General features: G+C 38.0%; 1 pseudogene across 1 annotated transcript; it reads right to left on the bottom strand.

Moving 5' to 3' along the window:
• Nucleotides 1–11,553: 11,553 nt before the first annotated feature.
• LOC308606202 (glycine cleavage system H protein, mitochondrial-like) lies at nt 11,554–12,097 on the bottom strand (annotated as a pseudogene). The gene has a single exon. The product of its transcript is annotated as a glycine cleavage system H protein, mitochondrial-like (transcript).
• Between the last annotated feature and the right edge of the window lie 3,289 nt (nt 12,098–15,386).

The raw sequence follows: 15,386 nt of genomic DNA, 5'->3' as shown, positions 1-15,386 counted from the left end.
CCAATACAGTCAAAAGTAAATAAATAAAATAAAATAAGAACTCCCAACAAACAGAAGTCCAGGACCAGATGGCTTCACAAGCAAATTCTATCACACATTTAGAGAAGAATTAACACCTATCCTTCTGAAACTATTCCAAAAAACTGCAGAGAAAGGAACACTCCCAAACTCATTCTATGAGTCCACTCTCACCCTGATACCAAAACCAAAGATACCACAAAAAAATAAAATTAAAGGCTAATATCACTGATGAACATAGGCAAAAATCTTCAACAAAATATTAGCAAACAGAATCCAACAATATATTAAAATGATCATACACCACAATCAAGTGGGATTCATCTTAGGGATGCAAGAATTTTTCAATATCCACAAATCAATCAGTGTGATACACCACATTAACAAATAGAAGAGTAAAACCATATGATCATCTCAATAGATGCAGAAAAATCTTTTGACAAAATTCAATACCAATTTATGATAAAAACTCTCCAGAAAGTGGGCACAGAGGGAACAAATCTCAACACAATAAAGGTCATATACAACAATTCTACAGCTAACATCATACACAGTGGTGAAAAGCTGAAAGCATTTCTTCTAAGATCAGGAACAAAACAAGGATGTCCATGCTCACCACTTTCATTCAACATAGTTTTGGAAGTCCTAGCTATGGCAGTCAGAGAAGAAGAAGAAATAAAAGGAATCCAAAATGGGAAAGAAGAAGGAAAACTGTCACTGTTTGCAGATGACATGATACTATACATAGAAAATCTTAAACACACTACCAGAAAACTACTACAGCTCATCAATTAATTCAGTAAAGTTGCAGGTTACAAAACTAAAACACAGAAGTCTGTTGCATTTCTAACAACAAAAGATCAGAAAGAAGAATTAAAGAAACAATCCCATTTACCATCACATCAAAAAAGAATAAAATGCCTAGGAATAAACCTACCCAAGGAGACAAAAGACCCATACTCTAAAAACTATAAAACGCTGATTAAAGAAGTGGAAGATGACAAAAACAGATGGAAAGATATACCATGTTCTTGGATTGGAAGAATCAATATGTCAAAATGACTGTACTACCCAAGGCAATCTACAGATTCAATGCAGTCCCTATCAACTTACCAATGGCATTTTTCACAGAACTAGAACAAAAAAAAAACAAACCTTAAAATATGTATGGAGACACAAAAGACCCTGAATAGCCAAAGCAATCTTGAGAAAGAAAAACAGAGCTGGAGCAATCAGGCTCCCTGACTTCAGACTATACTACAAAGCTATAGTCATCAAAACAGTATGGTACTGGCACAAAAATAGACATATAGATCAATGGAACAGGACAGAAAACCCAGAAATAAACCCATGCACCTATGGTCAATTAATGTATGGCAAAGGAGGCAAGACCATACAATGGAGGAAAGGCATTCTCTTCAATAAATGCTGCTGGGAAAACTGGACAGCTACATGTAAAAAAATGAAATTAGAACACTCCTTAACACCATATACAAAAATAGACTCAAAATGGATTAAAGATCTAAATGTGAGTTTCTATAAAACTCTTAGAGGAAAACTAAGGTAGAACACTCTCTGACATAAATTGCAGCAGTATCTTTTTCAAAATACAACCCACAGAATGGGAGAAAACATTTGCAAACAATGTGACCGACAAGGGATTAGTCTCCAAGATTTACAAACAGCTCATGCTGCTTAATATCATAAAAACAAACAACCCAATTCAAAAATGGGCAGAAGACCTAAATAGACATTTCTCCAAAGAAGACATACAGATGGCCAAGAAGCACATGAAAAGATGTTCAATGTCACCATTAGAGAAATGCAAATGAAAACTACAGCGAGATATCAACTCACATCAGTAAGAATGGTTATCATCAAAAAATCCACAAACAGGACTTCCCTGGCAGTCCAGTGGTTAACACTCTGTGCTCCCAATGCAGGGGGCATGGCTTTGATGCCTGGTCAGTGAACTAAGATCCCACATGCCGTGTGGCACGGCCTAAAATAAATAAAATCCACAAATAACAAATGCTGGAGAGGGTGTGGAGAGAAGTGAACCCTCCTATACTGTTGGTTGGAATGTAAATTGGTACAGCCACTGTACAGAACAGTATGGAGGTTCCTTAAACTAAAAATAGAGCTACCATATGATCCTGCAATCCCACTCCTGGGCATACATCTGGAGAAAACCGTAATTCGAAAAGATACATGCACCCCAATGTTCATTGCAACACTGTTTACAATAGGTAAGACATGGAAGCAACCTAAATGTCCATCGACAGATGAATGGATAAAGAAGATGTGGCACATATATACAATGGAATACTACTTAGGCATTAACAAGAATGAAATAATGCTATCTGCAGCAACATGGATGGACCTGGAGATTATCATACTAAGTGAAGTAAGTCAGAGAAAGACAAATACCATATGATACCACTTATATGTGGAATCTAACAAAACAAAAAAAAGATACAAATGAACTTATTTACAAAACAGAAACAGACTCACAGATTTAGAAAACAAACTTACGGTTACCAAAGGGGAAAGGTTGGGGGGAGGGATAAATTGGGAGTTTGGGATTGACATATACACACTACTATATTTGAAATAGATAACCAGGGAATTCACTGGCAGTCCAGTGGTTAGGACTCCATGCTTCCACTGCAGGGGGCACGAATTTGATCCCTGGTTGGGGAACTAGACCCCTCATGCCACACAGCCCATTGTCTGGATGTTCCACAGTTCATTTATCCATTCACTTACTGAAGGACATCTTGGTTACTTCCAAGTTTTGGCAATCATGAATAAAGTTGCTATAAACTTCCCTATACCAGTTTTTTTTTAAAATAGATAACCAACAAGGACCTATTGTAAAGCACACGGAACTCTACTCAATATTCTGTAATAACTTAAATGGGAAAAGACTTTGAAAAAGAATAGATATATGTACATGTATAACTAAATCACTTTGCTGTACAACTGAAACTAACACAGCATTGTAAATCAACTATACTCCAATATAAAATAAAAATTAAGAAAATAAAAAATAGAATAGCTCCCAAAGGCTAAAGGAACAATTTGACCACCCCCCAAAAATAACAATGTTGGATTGTGTATCTGTTTGTATGTGTATTATAATAAATATTTATGGATCCATACATATATAAATGACATACACACATATAAATGAGGTAGGAACAACAGTTCCTTATAGAAGAATTCTTATTAGTAAATATAGACGAAATAAGGAAGGTAAAAAAAATCATCATTAGCTAATCACAATTTTAATTGTTGCAGGCAAGATTCACTAATGAATGGTAAAATCAGTGAATGAAAGTTTAATGAGAAACAAAATAGTCATGTAGCTTCAAAGTATCTCCCCAAATTTATTAACTCCAAAGAGAAAAACAGTAAATTTACAATGGAAAATCTGACAGACATTACCGTAAGCAAGTGATCAAGGCTAACATCACCAGTAGTAGCACATATTGTATCCCTTGATGTAATGTGCTGAAGAGAGTACATCACCACTGAAGTATTCTTCCCTCCAAAATCTGTCAATTCAATCTAATCATGAGAAGACATTAGATAAATCCAAACTGATGAATATCCTACAAAATACCTGACTTACTGCTAAACCCAAAGCCATGCAGAATACTTCCTATTTTCTAAGTTTTATAGCATTTTATATGTGGGTCTATAATTCATTGAGTTAATTTTTTATTAAGGGATAAGGTCTGTATCAGGGTTACTTTTTTATCCTTTTGCATATGGACATTCAATTATTCCAGCATCATGTTTTGAAATGATTTATCCTTTCTCCATTGAACTGCCTTCATGCTATACTGAAAAAAAATCAATTGACCATATACATATGAGTCTATTTCTGGAGTCTCTATGCTATTCCCTTGATCTATATGTCTATTCTTTCACACTAACATGCTGCTTTGATTATCGTAGCTTTACATTAAGTCTTGAAATAAGATAATGTGAATCCTACAACTTTTTTCCAGAATTGTATTGGCTATTTCTGTTCCTTTGTCTTTCCATAAAATTTTAGCATCAACTTGTTGATATCTACAAAAAAGACTTCTGGTATTTTGATTTTAATTGACTTAAATCTATAGCTCAAATTGGAAAGAACTGACACCTTAACAATATTGAGTGATCCAATACATGAATAAAAATCTATATGTGGTGGGGGAGGGATAAACTGGGAGTTTGGGATTGACATACACACACTACTATATTTAAAATAGATAACCAACAAGGATCTACTGTATAGCACAGGGAACTCAGCTCAATATTCTGTAATAACCTACACGGGAAAAGAATTTGGAAAAGAAGAGATACATATATATGAATAACTGAATCACTTTGCTGTACACCTGAAACGAACACAACATTGTTAATCAACTATACTCCAGTATAAAATAAAAATTTTAAAAAATAGGGGTTTCCTGGTGGCACAGTGGTTAAGAATCCACCTGCTAATGCAGGGGACATGGGTTCAAGCCCTGGTCTGGGAAGATCCCACAAACCGTGGAGCCACTAAGCCCGTGTGCCACAACTACTGAGCCTGCACTCCAGAGCCCATGTGCCACAACTACTGAAGCCCACACGCCTAGAGCCCATGCTCTGTAACGAGAAGCCACTGCAATGAGAAGCCCGCATGCTGCAACGAAGAGTAGCCCCCACTCACCACAACTAGAGAAAAGCCTGTGTGCAGCAACGAAGACCCAACACAGCCAAAAAAAAAAAATTAAGTGTAGTCTGTTGTGGTTTTTTTTTGTTTTGTTTTGTTTTTGTTTTTGTTTTTGTTTTTGTTTTGCGGTACACGGGCCTCTCACTGTTGTGGCCTCTCCTGTTGCAGAGCACAGGCTCCAGACACACAGGCTCAGCGGCCATGGCTCACGGGCCCAGCCGCTCCGCGGCATGTGGGATCTTCCCAGACCGGGGCACGAACCCGTGTCCCCTGCATCGGCAGGCGGACTCTCATCTACTGCGCCACCAGGGAAGCCTGTTGTGTTTTTACAAGCGTATATACCTGCAGAAACATCAAGATAATGGACGTATTCATCACCTGCGAAAGTTTCTTGGTGCCTTTTTGTATATAGCCTCCCTTCTATTCCTTATCCCCAAGTAAGAACTGATCTTTGTGACTACATATTAGTATAAATTTTTGACAATTTTATGTAAGTGGTATTTTGTTTGTTACACTTAGCATAATTATTTTGACATTCATCCCTTTTTGTTGCTGTTTTGTATTCCATTTTGTGGATGTGCAAAATGTCTCTATCCATTTACTTTTTTTTTTTTTTTTTTGTATGTATGTATGTATTTATTTATTTATTTATGGCTGTGTTGGGTCTTCGTTTCTGTGCGTGGGCTTTCTCTAGTTGTGGCAAGCGGGGGCCACTCTTCATCGCGGTGCGCAGACCTCTCATTATCGCGGCCTCTGTTGTTGCGGAGCACAGGCTGCAGACGCGCAGGCTCAGTAATTGTGACTCACGGGCCCAGTTGTTCTGAGGCATGTGGGATCTTCCCAGACCAGGGCTCGAACCCGTGTCCCCTGCATTGGCAGGCAGATTCTCAACCACTGCGCCACCAGGGAAGCCCTATCCATTTACTTTTTGATGGACATTTGAGTTATAGTTTTTGTCCAGTGATAATAAAACTGCTTTGAATATTCACGAACAAAAAAATCTATATGTGAAAACATAAATAATTTATTTAGGTATTTGAATTCTTTCATCATTCTTTTGTAGTTCTCCACATAGATTCTGTAAATATTTTGTTAGATTTATACCTAAGCATTTCACTTTTGGGGTTGCTACTGAAAATGATAGTTTTTTATTTTTTTAACTTATATTTTATTGAATATTTAATATTTTCAAGACATGAACAGAATCTACATTTAACACAAATAACTGGAGTACGAGGTTTTAGTTCCGCAAAATGAAGAAGTTCTAGAGAGATAATGTGCAGCATGTTGACTATAGTTAACCATACTGTATCGAATACTTGAAATTTCCTAAGTATGTCTTTTAAAAAATGTTTATATTTTTTAAATTTTTATTGGAGTATAGTTGATTTAGTGTTGTGTTAGTTTCAGGCGTACAGCAAAGTAAATCAGTTATACATACACATATAGGTATTGTTTTTTAAAATTCAACTTCTAGGTGTTCATTGCTAGTATAGAAAAAATGACTGTTTTTAATTTTTTATTATTTTTAAAAAATTTTGGCCACACTTCACGGCATGTGGGATCTTAGTTCCCCAACTAGGGATTGAACCTCTGCTCCCTGCATTGGAAGGTGGACTCTTAACCACTGGACCACCAGGGAAGTCCCAAAGATGATTGACTTTTTCTTAAATTAAAAAAAAATGTTTTTTATTAAAAAATTTTTTGTGTGTGTGGCTGCATTGGGTCTTCATTACTGCGTGCGGGCTTTGTCTAGTTGCAGCAAGTGGGGGATACTCTTTGCTGCAGTGCATGGGCTTCTCATTGCAGTGGATTCTCTTGTTGCAGAGCACAGGCTCAGTAGTTGCAGCATGCAGGCCCTAGAGTGCGCAGGCTTCAGTAGTTGCTGCATATGGGCTCAGTAGTTGTGGCACACAGGCTCTAGGGTGCATGGGCTTTGGTAGCTGTGGCGCATGGGCTCAATAGTTGTGGCTTGTGGGTTCTAGAGTGCAGGCTCAGTAGTTATGGTTCACGGGCTTAGTTGCTCCACAGCATGTGGGATCTTCCTGGACCAGGTATTGAACCAGTGTCCGCTGCATTGGCAGGCAGATTCTTAACCACTGCGCCACCAGGGAAGTCCATGAGTGACTTTTGTATACTGATTTTGTAGTCTGTGATCCTGCTAAAATTACTATTAGTTCCAAGAATTCTTTTTGTAGGTTCTGTGGGATTTGATAGCCATGTCTAATAATACTAATTAATAAATTTCAGAGATCTGTCTGGAGAATGCAAATCTATTTAGTTAACAATATTAGCAAAAAAGTTTCTCAGAAGAAAAAGGTGATGTCCCCTCCCCAACCTTAGAATTTACAATGAAAGAGATATCATTCTTACCTTATAAAAGTTCTGATGTGATAAAATGACAAATAGAGAATATTAACAAAGGCTTAGCTTTGTTACCCTGTCCAATACAGAGCACGTGAATATTTATAACTATAAGCACCTTACTATGTTTTCTAATATTATTAAAAATATATCCTTGGAATTGTTGTTCCTATCATGGAATCTTGTAAGATACCTGGACTTCAGAGATTATTGCTAAAATCTATGAGAATAACCTCAAATCTCTAAAATAAGAAATTCTGAATGAATATCTTGGTGATTTGCTATTCTAGTGACATCTCTATAATCTTTAAGGTGTAAATACGTATAAGGCTTGTCAAATCAGAGGAGGATTACTAGTATTTCCTTCTTACACACACAGAGGTTTAACTGACTAGTTGGAAGTCCTGGTCTCCTTTAAATTAATAAGTATGCTCCTTTCTGCATATTATTCATTAAGAGAACTGAGCAAGTGGGATGCAGCAAAATCAATTCTAAGAGGGAAGTTTATAGTGATAAATGCCTACATTAAGAAAAAAGAAAGATCCAAAATAATTAACCTAACTTTACATCTCAAGGAACTAGAAAAAGAACAAAGTAGGACTAAAGTAGCAGACAGAAGAGCAAAATCTTATCAAAAGAGCAAAAATGAAATAGGCACTAGAAAGGCAAACAGAAAAAAAATCAATGAGATTAAGAATTGGTTGTTACAAAAGATGAACCAAATTGAGAAACCTGTAGCTATACTCAACAAGAGAGGACTCAAACAAAATTATAAATGAAAGAGGAGACATTACAACTGATATCAAAGATAAGAGACTATTATGAACAATTATACAGAAACAACTGTATAACCTAGAAGAAATAAATCCTAGAAACATACACCTACCCATACTAAATCATGAAGAAATAGGAAATGTAAATAGACCACTAACAAGTAAGGAGACTGAATCAGTTATCAAAAACTTCCCAATACTGGAATTTCCCTGGTGGCGCAGTGGTTAACACTCCACACTCCCAATGCAGGAGGTCTGGGTTCAATCCCTGGTCTGGGAACTGGATCCCACATGCATGCCACAACTAAGAGTTCACATGCCACAACTAAGGAGCCCGTGTGCCACAATTAAAGATACTGCCTGCTGCAACTAAGACCCAATGCAACAAATAAATATTTTAAAAAACACAAAAAACAAAAAACTTCCCAATACTGAAAAGCTCAGGATCAGATGGTTTCAGTAGTGAATTCCACCAATCATTTATAGAAGAGTTAATGTCATGCCTTCTCAAACGCTTCCAAAAATGGAAAAGGAAAGGACACTTCCAAACTCATTTTACAAGGCCAGCATTACTCTGAGACCAAAGCCAGATAAGGACACTACAAGAAAAGAAAATGACAGGCCACTATCCTTGATGAATATAAATGCAAATATTCTAAACAAAATATTAATAAGCCCAATTCAATAGTACATTAAGAGGATCATAGTGGGACTGATCAAGTGGGATTTATCCCTGGAATGCAAGAATAAACCCCTGGGATGCAAATCAATAAATGTGGTATACCACATTAGTAGACTGAAGGATAAAAATCATAGGATCACCTTATTAGATGCAGAAAAAGCATTGACAAAATTAAAACTCCTTTCATGATAAGAACTCTCAAAAAACTGGGTATAGAAGGAATGTATCTCAAAATAATAAAGGCCATATACAACAAACTCACAGCCAATATCATACTCAGTAGTGAAAGGTTGAAAGATTTTCCTCTAAGATCAGGAAAAATGTAAGGGTGCCCTCTCTCACCAATCCTATTCAACATAGTAATGGAAGTGCTAGAGTAATCAGGCAAGAAAAATAAATAAAAAGCATCCTAATCAAAAATGAAGAAGTAAAATTTGTCTGTTGATGATATGAACTTATATGTAGAAAATCCTAAACTCTCCACCAAAAACTGATAGAACTAATACACAGATTGAGTAAAACTGCAGAATATAAAACCAACATACAAAAATCAGTTGTATTTCTATACACTAAACTGAAGTATCTGAAAAAGAAATAAAGAAAACAATTCCATTTAAAATAGCATCAAAAACAAGAAAATACTTGGGAATAAATTTTACCAAGGAAATGAGAGATCTGTACAGTGAAAACTATGACACTGATGAAAGAAACTGAAGAAGATACAAATTAATGAAAGATATTCTGCATTCATGGATCAGAAGAATTAATACTGTTAAAATGTCCATACTACCCAAAGCTATCTATAGATTCAATGCAATCCCTATCAAAATTCTGCTGGCATTTTCACAGAAATAGAAAAAACAATTCTAAAATAGGTATGGAACCCAAAAGACCTTGAATAGCCGAAACAATCTTGAAAAAGAACAAAGCTGGAGACATCACATGTCTTGATTTCAAACTATACTACATAGCTAGTCAAAAGAGTTTAATACTGACATAAAAACAGACACATAGACCAATAGAATAGAATTAAGAGCTCTGAAATAAACTCACAAATATTCAGTCAACTGATAGTTGACAAAGGAGCCAAAAATACACAATAGGGAAAGGAGTGCCTCCTCAATAAATGGTGCTGGGAAAACTGGATATATTCACATGCAAGAGGATGAAACTGGACCCGTATCTTACACCACTAACAAAAATTAAGTCTCTAATTCATTGAATTAGAGACTCAAATGTAAGACCTGAAAACATAAAACTACTAGGAGAAAACACTGGGAAAACTGGTCTTGGCAATGGTACACACACACACACACACACATATAGGCTGCACTGCACGGCTTGCAGGATCTTATTTCCCCAAACAGGAATCGAACCCGGGCCCCCAGGAGTGGAAGTGGGGAGTCCTAACCACTGGACCGCCAGGGAATTCCCTTGGCAATGATATTTTGGACATGACACCAAAAGCACAGGCCACAGCAGAAAAAATAAGCAAGTAGGACTCCATCAGATATTTTGGACATGACACCAAAAGCACAGGCCACAGCAGAAAAAATAAGAAAGTAGGACTCCATCAGACTAAAAAACTTCGGCACAGCAAAAGAAACAATCGGGCTTCCCTGGTGGTGCAGTAGTTGAGAGTCCGCCTGCCGATGCAGGGGACACGGGTTCGTGCCCCGGTGCGGGAAGATCCTGCATGCCTCGGAGTGGCTGGGCCCGTGAGCCATGGCCTCTGAGCCTGTGCGTCCGGAGCCTGTGCTCCGCAACGGGAGAAGCCACAACAGTGAGAGGCCTGCGTACTGCAAAAAAAAAAAAAAAAGAAAGAAAGAAACAATCAACAAAATAAAAAGGCAGGCTTTAGAATGGAAGAAAATATTTGCAAACCATATATGTGATAAGGGATTAATAACTCAAACATATAAGAAGCACATACAACTCAAGAGAAAAAAAATCTTATTAAAAAATGGGCAGAAGGGACTTCCCTTCCAGTGGTTAAGACTCTGTGCTTCCACTGCAGGGGGCATGGGTTCAATCCCTGGTTGGGGAACTAAGATTCCCACATGCTGCACAGCGCAGCCAAAAAATAAATAAATAAAAGGCAGAAGACCTAAATAGACATTTTCCCAAAGACATACAAATGGTCAACAGGTATGTGAAAAGATGCTTGACATCACTAATCAGGGAAATGCAAATCAAAACCACAATGAGATATCACCTCACACCTGTTAGAATATCTGTCCCTAGGAAGACAAGATAACAAGTGTTGTCAAGGATGTGGAGAAAAGGATGCCCTTGTACACTGTTGGTAGAAATGTAAATTGGTGCAGCCATTATAGAAAACTGTATGGCAGTTCCTCAAAAACTTAAAAGGAGAACAATCATATGATCCAGCAATACCACTTCTGGGTATATACACAAAGGAAATGAAATCACTATCTCAAAGAGATTTATTTGTACCCCCACGTTCACTGCAGCATTATTTTTTTTTAATTAAGAAGTTGAATATTTTACTATTAAACTGTTTCTTATTTTCCTGCAAGGCTGTTGCTTCACTGTATAGAAATAGCACCAGCAAACACAGTATACTGCAAAATTAAGATAGTAACGTTCTTCACTGGACACTATACAACTAACAAACTTTTCTCCACTGCCATTTATTTCCAGTGGGAAGTTCATTGAGTGTTTTGACCCAAATCCAGGGATGGCTGTAAGCAAGTTACAATATTATACAAGGTTAAGATAACAATGTTATCCTTGAATTACATAATTTTTATAACTAGTTTTACCACAGATAATTTCAGGAATTCTGAATATTATAACTGGAGATTAGCCTAAAAATTATAGGGTGTTGTGAAAAAGATGCAGTGTTATCTGAAGTCATTAAACAGTTAAGGGGTATTTTCTTCAGGCAACATTGTTGCAAGTAGTTTCTTTTGCTAAAAGGTTCTTTTTAAAAATCTATCCACCATTAATTTAAGACAACTATGCTAGATTAAGTTGTTTCAAACTAGTTTATTTAGGGGTTCCATTTTCACTCCTCAATAGATTTTATGTATTTCTCATATGCTTCTTCACTCATTAGTTCATCTAGTTCTGAAGGGTTACTGAGTGTCATCTTGATCAGCCAACCATCTTCATAACAAGATTTGTTGACAAGTCCTGGATTTTCTGCTAGAGCTTCATTAATTTCAGTTACTTCTCCTGATAGAGGAGAATAGTTCACTAGCAGCTTTCACACTTTCCAAAGCACCAAACTCCTCGTTTGTTCAATTTTGTCCCAACTTCAGGCATACTACAGTAAACAACATCTCCCAAAGCTTCCTGTGCAAAATTGCTAATTCCCACTGTTCCAACACCTTTTTCTATTATTACCCATTCATGTTTGTCTGTGAATTTACGACCCAACAGGAGAGCGGGTCCGGTGCACAGCGCACTGATGGCGCCCACCCACAGTCCCCAGGGCCGCGGCGGGCAGGGCGCGTTGGGCGCAGAGAAGGCGCGCAGGTTGTAGACCACGGGCCGCACGCTCCGCACCACTCGCAGTGCCATGTTCGCAGGGGTGCTCACTGTAGCATTATTTACAATAGCCAAAACATGCAACCAGCTTGTCTGTCCACCAATAAATGGATAAAGAAAATGGGTTAAATGGACATGTGATATGTGCATACAACACATTTTCTTTATATATAGATATAAACACACACATTGGAATATTAGCCAAAAAAAAGAAGGAAATCCTGTCATTTGGGACAACATGAATGAACCTTGAAAGCATAACAGTAAGTGAAATAAGTCAGAAAAAGACAAATACTGTATGATCTCACTTATATGTGGAGTCTAAGAAAACCAAACTCGTTGAAACAGAAAGTGGATGGAGTTTGCCAGGTGCTAGGGCACTGGGGAAATGGGAAGATGTTGGTTAAAGGGTACAGACTTCCAGTTAGAAGATCTAACTGGGGATCTAATGTCCAGCTTGGTGACTATAGTTAACAATTCTGTATTGTACACTTGAAAGTTGCTAAGAGAGTAGATCTTAAATGTTCTCACCACACATACACACACAGAGCTAACTATGTAGTAATCATTTCACCATGTATACATTTACCAAATCTTCACACTGTACACCATAAACTTACACAATGTTATATGCCAAGTGTATCTCAATAAGTGTGTGTGTGGGGGGAAATCAAGGATTCAGTTGTTGCCTGGAATCCCATAAAGGAAGGTAAATGGCATAGAGTTAAATGCCACTCTACAGGACTTCAGTAGCAGTTGCTTCATTTTCTTACCTACAAGTGCCAAGAAATTTAAGTTCACACTGTCATTGTTCCTGATCTGCAGAAAGCTGAGGGGGAACGATCCAGAATTACCACATCATAACAGGCAATGTTTTCTGAGCTTTTAATATGTGCCAGGGGCTATTCTAAGGACTTTACACTATTAACTCATCTAACTCTCATAATAATGCTACACGGTAGGTATTTTCCAGTTAAGAAACTATGGCACAGCCACCTTGGAAGAAAGTTTGGTGGTTTTTTACAAAACTAAACATACTCTTTCTTACCATACAACCCAGTAATAAAGAGCCTTGGTATTTACCTTAAGTAGATGAAAACATGTTCACACAAAAACCTGCACACAGATGTTTACAGCAGCTTTATTATAATTGCCAAAACTTAGAAGCAACCAAGATGACTTTCAGTAGGTGAATGGATAAACTGTGGTCCCTCCAGACAATGGACTATTATTCAGTGCTAAAAAAGAAATAAGCCATCAAGCCATGAAAACACATGAAGGAGACTTAAATGCATAGTACTAAGTGAAAGAAGCTGATCTGAAGAGGTTACATACTGTTTACTTCCAACTATATGACATTCTGGAAAAAGGAAATCCATGGAGACAATAAAAAGATCAGTGTTTGTGGGGGGTGGGTGGAGATGAATCAGCAGAGCACAGAGGATCTTTCAGGTAATGAAAACACTATGACATTGGAATGATGGATATATGTCATTATACATTTGTCCCAAGCCACAGAATGTACAACACTAAGGTACAACAGTAAGGTAAATTATGGACTTTGGGTGACTTATGCGTTGATGTAGGTTCATCCTTGGTAAAAAAAAAAAAAAAAAAAAAGGTACCACCCTGGTGGGGGTTATTAGTAATGGGGTAAGCTATGTATGTATTGGGACAGGGGATATATAGGAAATGTCGGTACTTTCCACTCAATTTTGTTGTAAACCTAAAACTGCTCTTAAAAAATAGTCTTTACAAAATATTTTGGGAAAAAAAAAAGAAACTATGGCAAGGAGAGGTTGAATAAACTACCCAAGCAGCTCACACACCTAGCAAGTGTTAGAGCTAGGATTTTAACCCAGGTATTAGACCCACACTCTTAGCCATTATACCATACTGCTCACACATCACACAAAAATGTGGCCTGAAACAAAGTTATGCTGACAAACCAGGAAGTAGACCTGGCCAGTACTACAAAAAATACCATTAGGTATTCTGGAGTAGAGTGGTGGTGGGATCTCCACCCTAGTTGAAACAGACCCCTCAAACCACCAACTACATTCGTACTCTTAAAAGCAAAGTCCTTGTCACTGATTGAAATGAGTCAAACCATCTCCTACCCTATTTGCTTTTGATCTCAAGCCTTTGTAGAAGATTAAGAATATCCAGTGTGTGATTCCAAGCAGGTATATTCTCTTCATTAATAAATCACTGTCTAAAATAATAGTCTACTATCCTCCAGAGTTGCATTTCTACAGCCTAAGAATGGTTAATAAAAGAGAGTCAACAGGAAGAATTAAATTATTTGCAAAATGCAAATAATTAACCAGAAGGACATCTGGGTGCACTGGGGAATGGGATCTATCCCCAGGACCTGTGACTTTCCCTGTGGAAGGAAGACTTAAGGGTAAATCAATGAAAATGTTTCAGGAGGACACCAGACGTTTCCACATACTGAAAAACGAAATGCATTTCATGCAACAAAGAGGAAGCACAAACTCACCTTGACTTTGATTTTTTGATGTGCAGCAGCAATTCTCTCCTTCTCACATGACTTCTGTGGAGAATGGCAGTAGCCAGGGAAAGGGGTGCCTGAGATATCTGGTCTTTCTTGAAGATTGGTCAAAACCCAGTCTCCACTACCATCTCTGCCCCTCACTTTCACATGCACGCAAAGAAAATAGAAGACTAGAATGTCTGGGCTCACAGCTCTGGATACGCTGCAGTTCTGACACTGCAGCTGGTCACCCGAGGCCGTTCATTGCCTTCGTTTCTCCAGAAGTGTCCTATGGGTCCTTCTGAGATAGGCTGGGACCTGGGACCCTCTACCAGAGTGCTTGCACCTGGACAGACATCTCCTTGAGCAACGGAATACAAAGAAACTATAAGGGACTAAAAATAACTGCACACACACGCATTTGGGGCAATTATGAACAATAGGATACAAAAAGCCACAAACCAACTGCCGTTTCTGAGGGGCTGGGAGCAAAAGCATGGTACACAGCACCACCAAGGGGGTGGGCTGACCACCTAGGCTACGCCTCCTGCCCAACCCATGGATCTGCTCCCATTGTTACCCCATTTAAGGACCCAAGCAGCTCCTCTCAGGGAGTGAGCAAGGGTGCCTGTTCCTCATCTTTGCTCCCTTGTGCTGCAGCACAAGCCCCAATTATTTGACCTCCTCTTTACTGCGCTCCTCCTCATTAGGGAGGACACCCACACCCCTTCTCTCCGGGTGCGTATCTCTGTCTTGCTTCTGTCTTAAATAAACAAATTGTTTCTCCGTGTGCTCTCCCACTTGTGTTGTGTCTCTAACAATAAA

This window comes from Mesoplodon bidens, assembly GCF_964165515.1.
Source record: "Mesoplodon bidens genome assembly, chromosome: 18".
Taxonomy (NCBI): Eukaryota; Metazoa; Chordata; class Mammalia; order Artiodactyla; family Ziphiidae; genus Mesoplodon; species Mesoplodon bidens.
The sequence above is the reverse complement of the archived record's forward strand: the minus strand, read 5'-3'. Positions and strand labels throughout refer to the sequence as shown.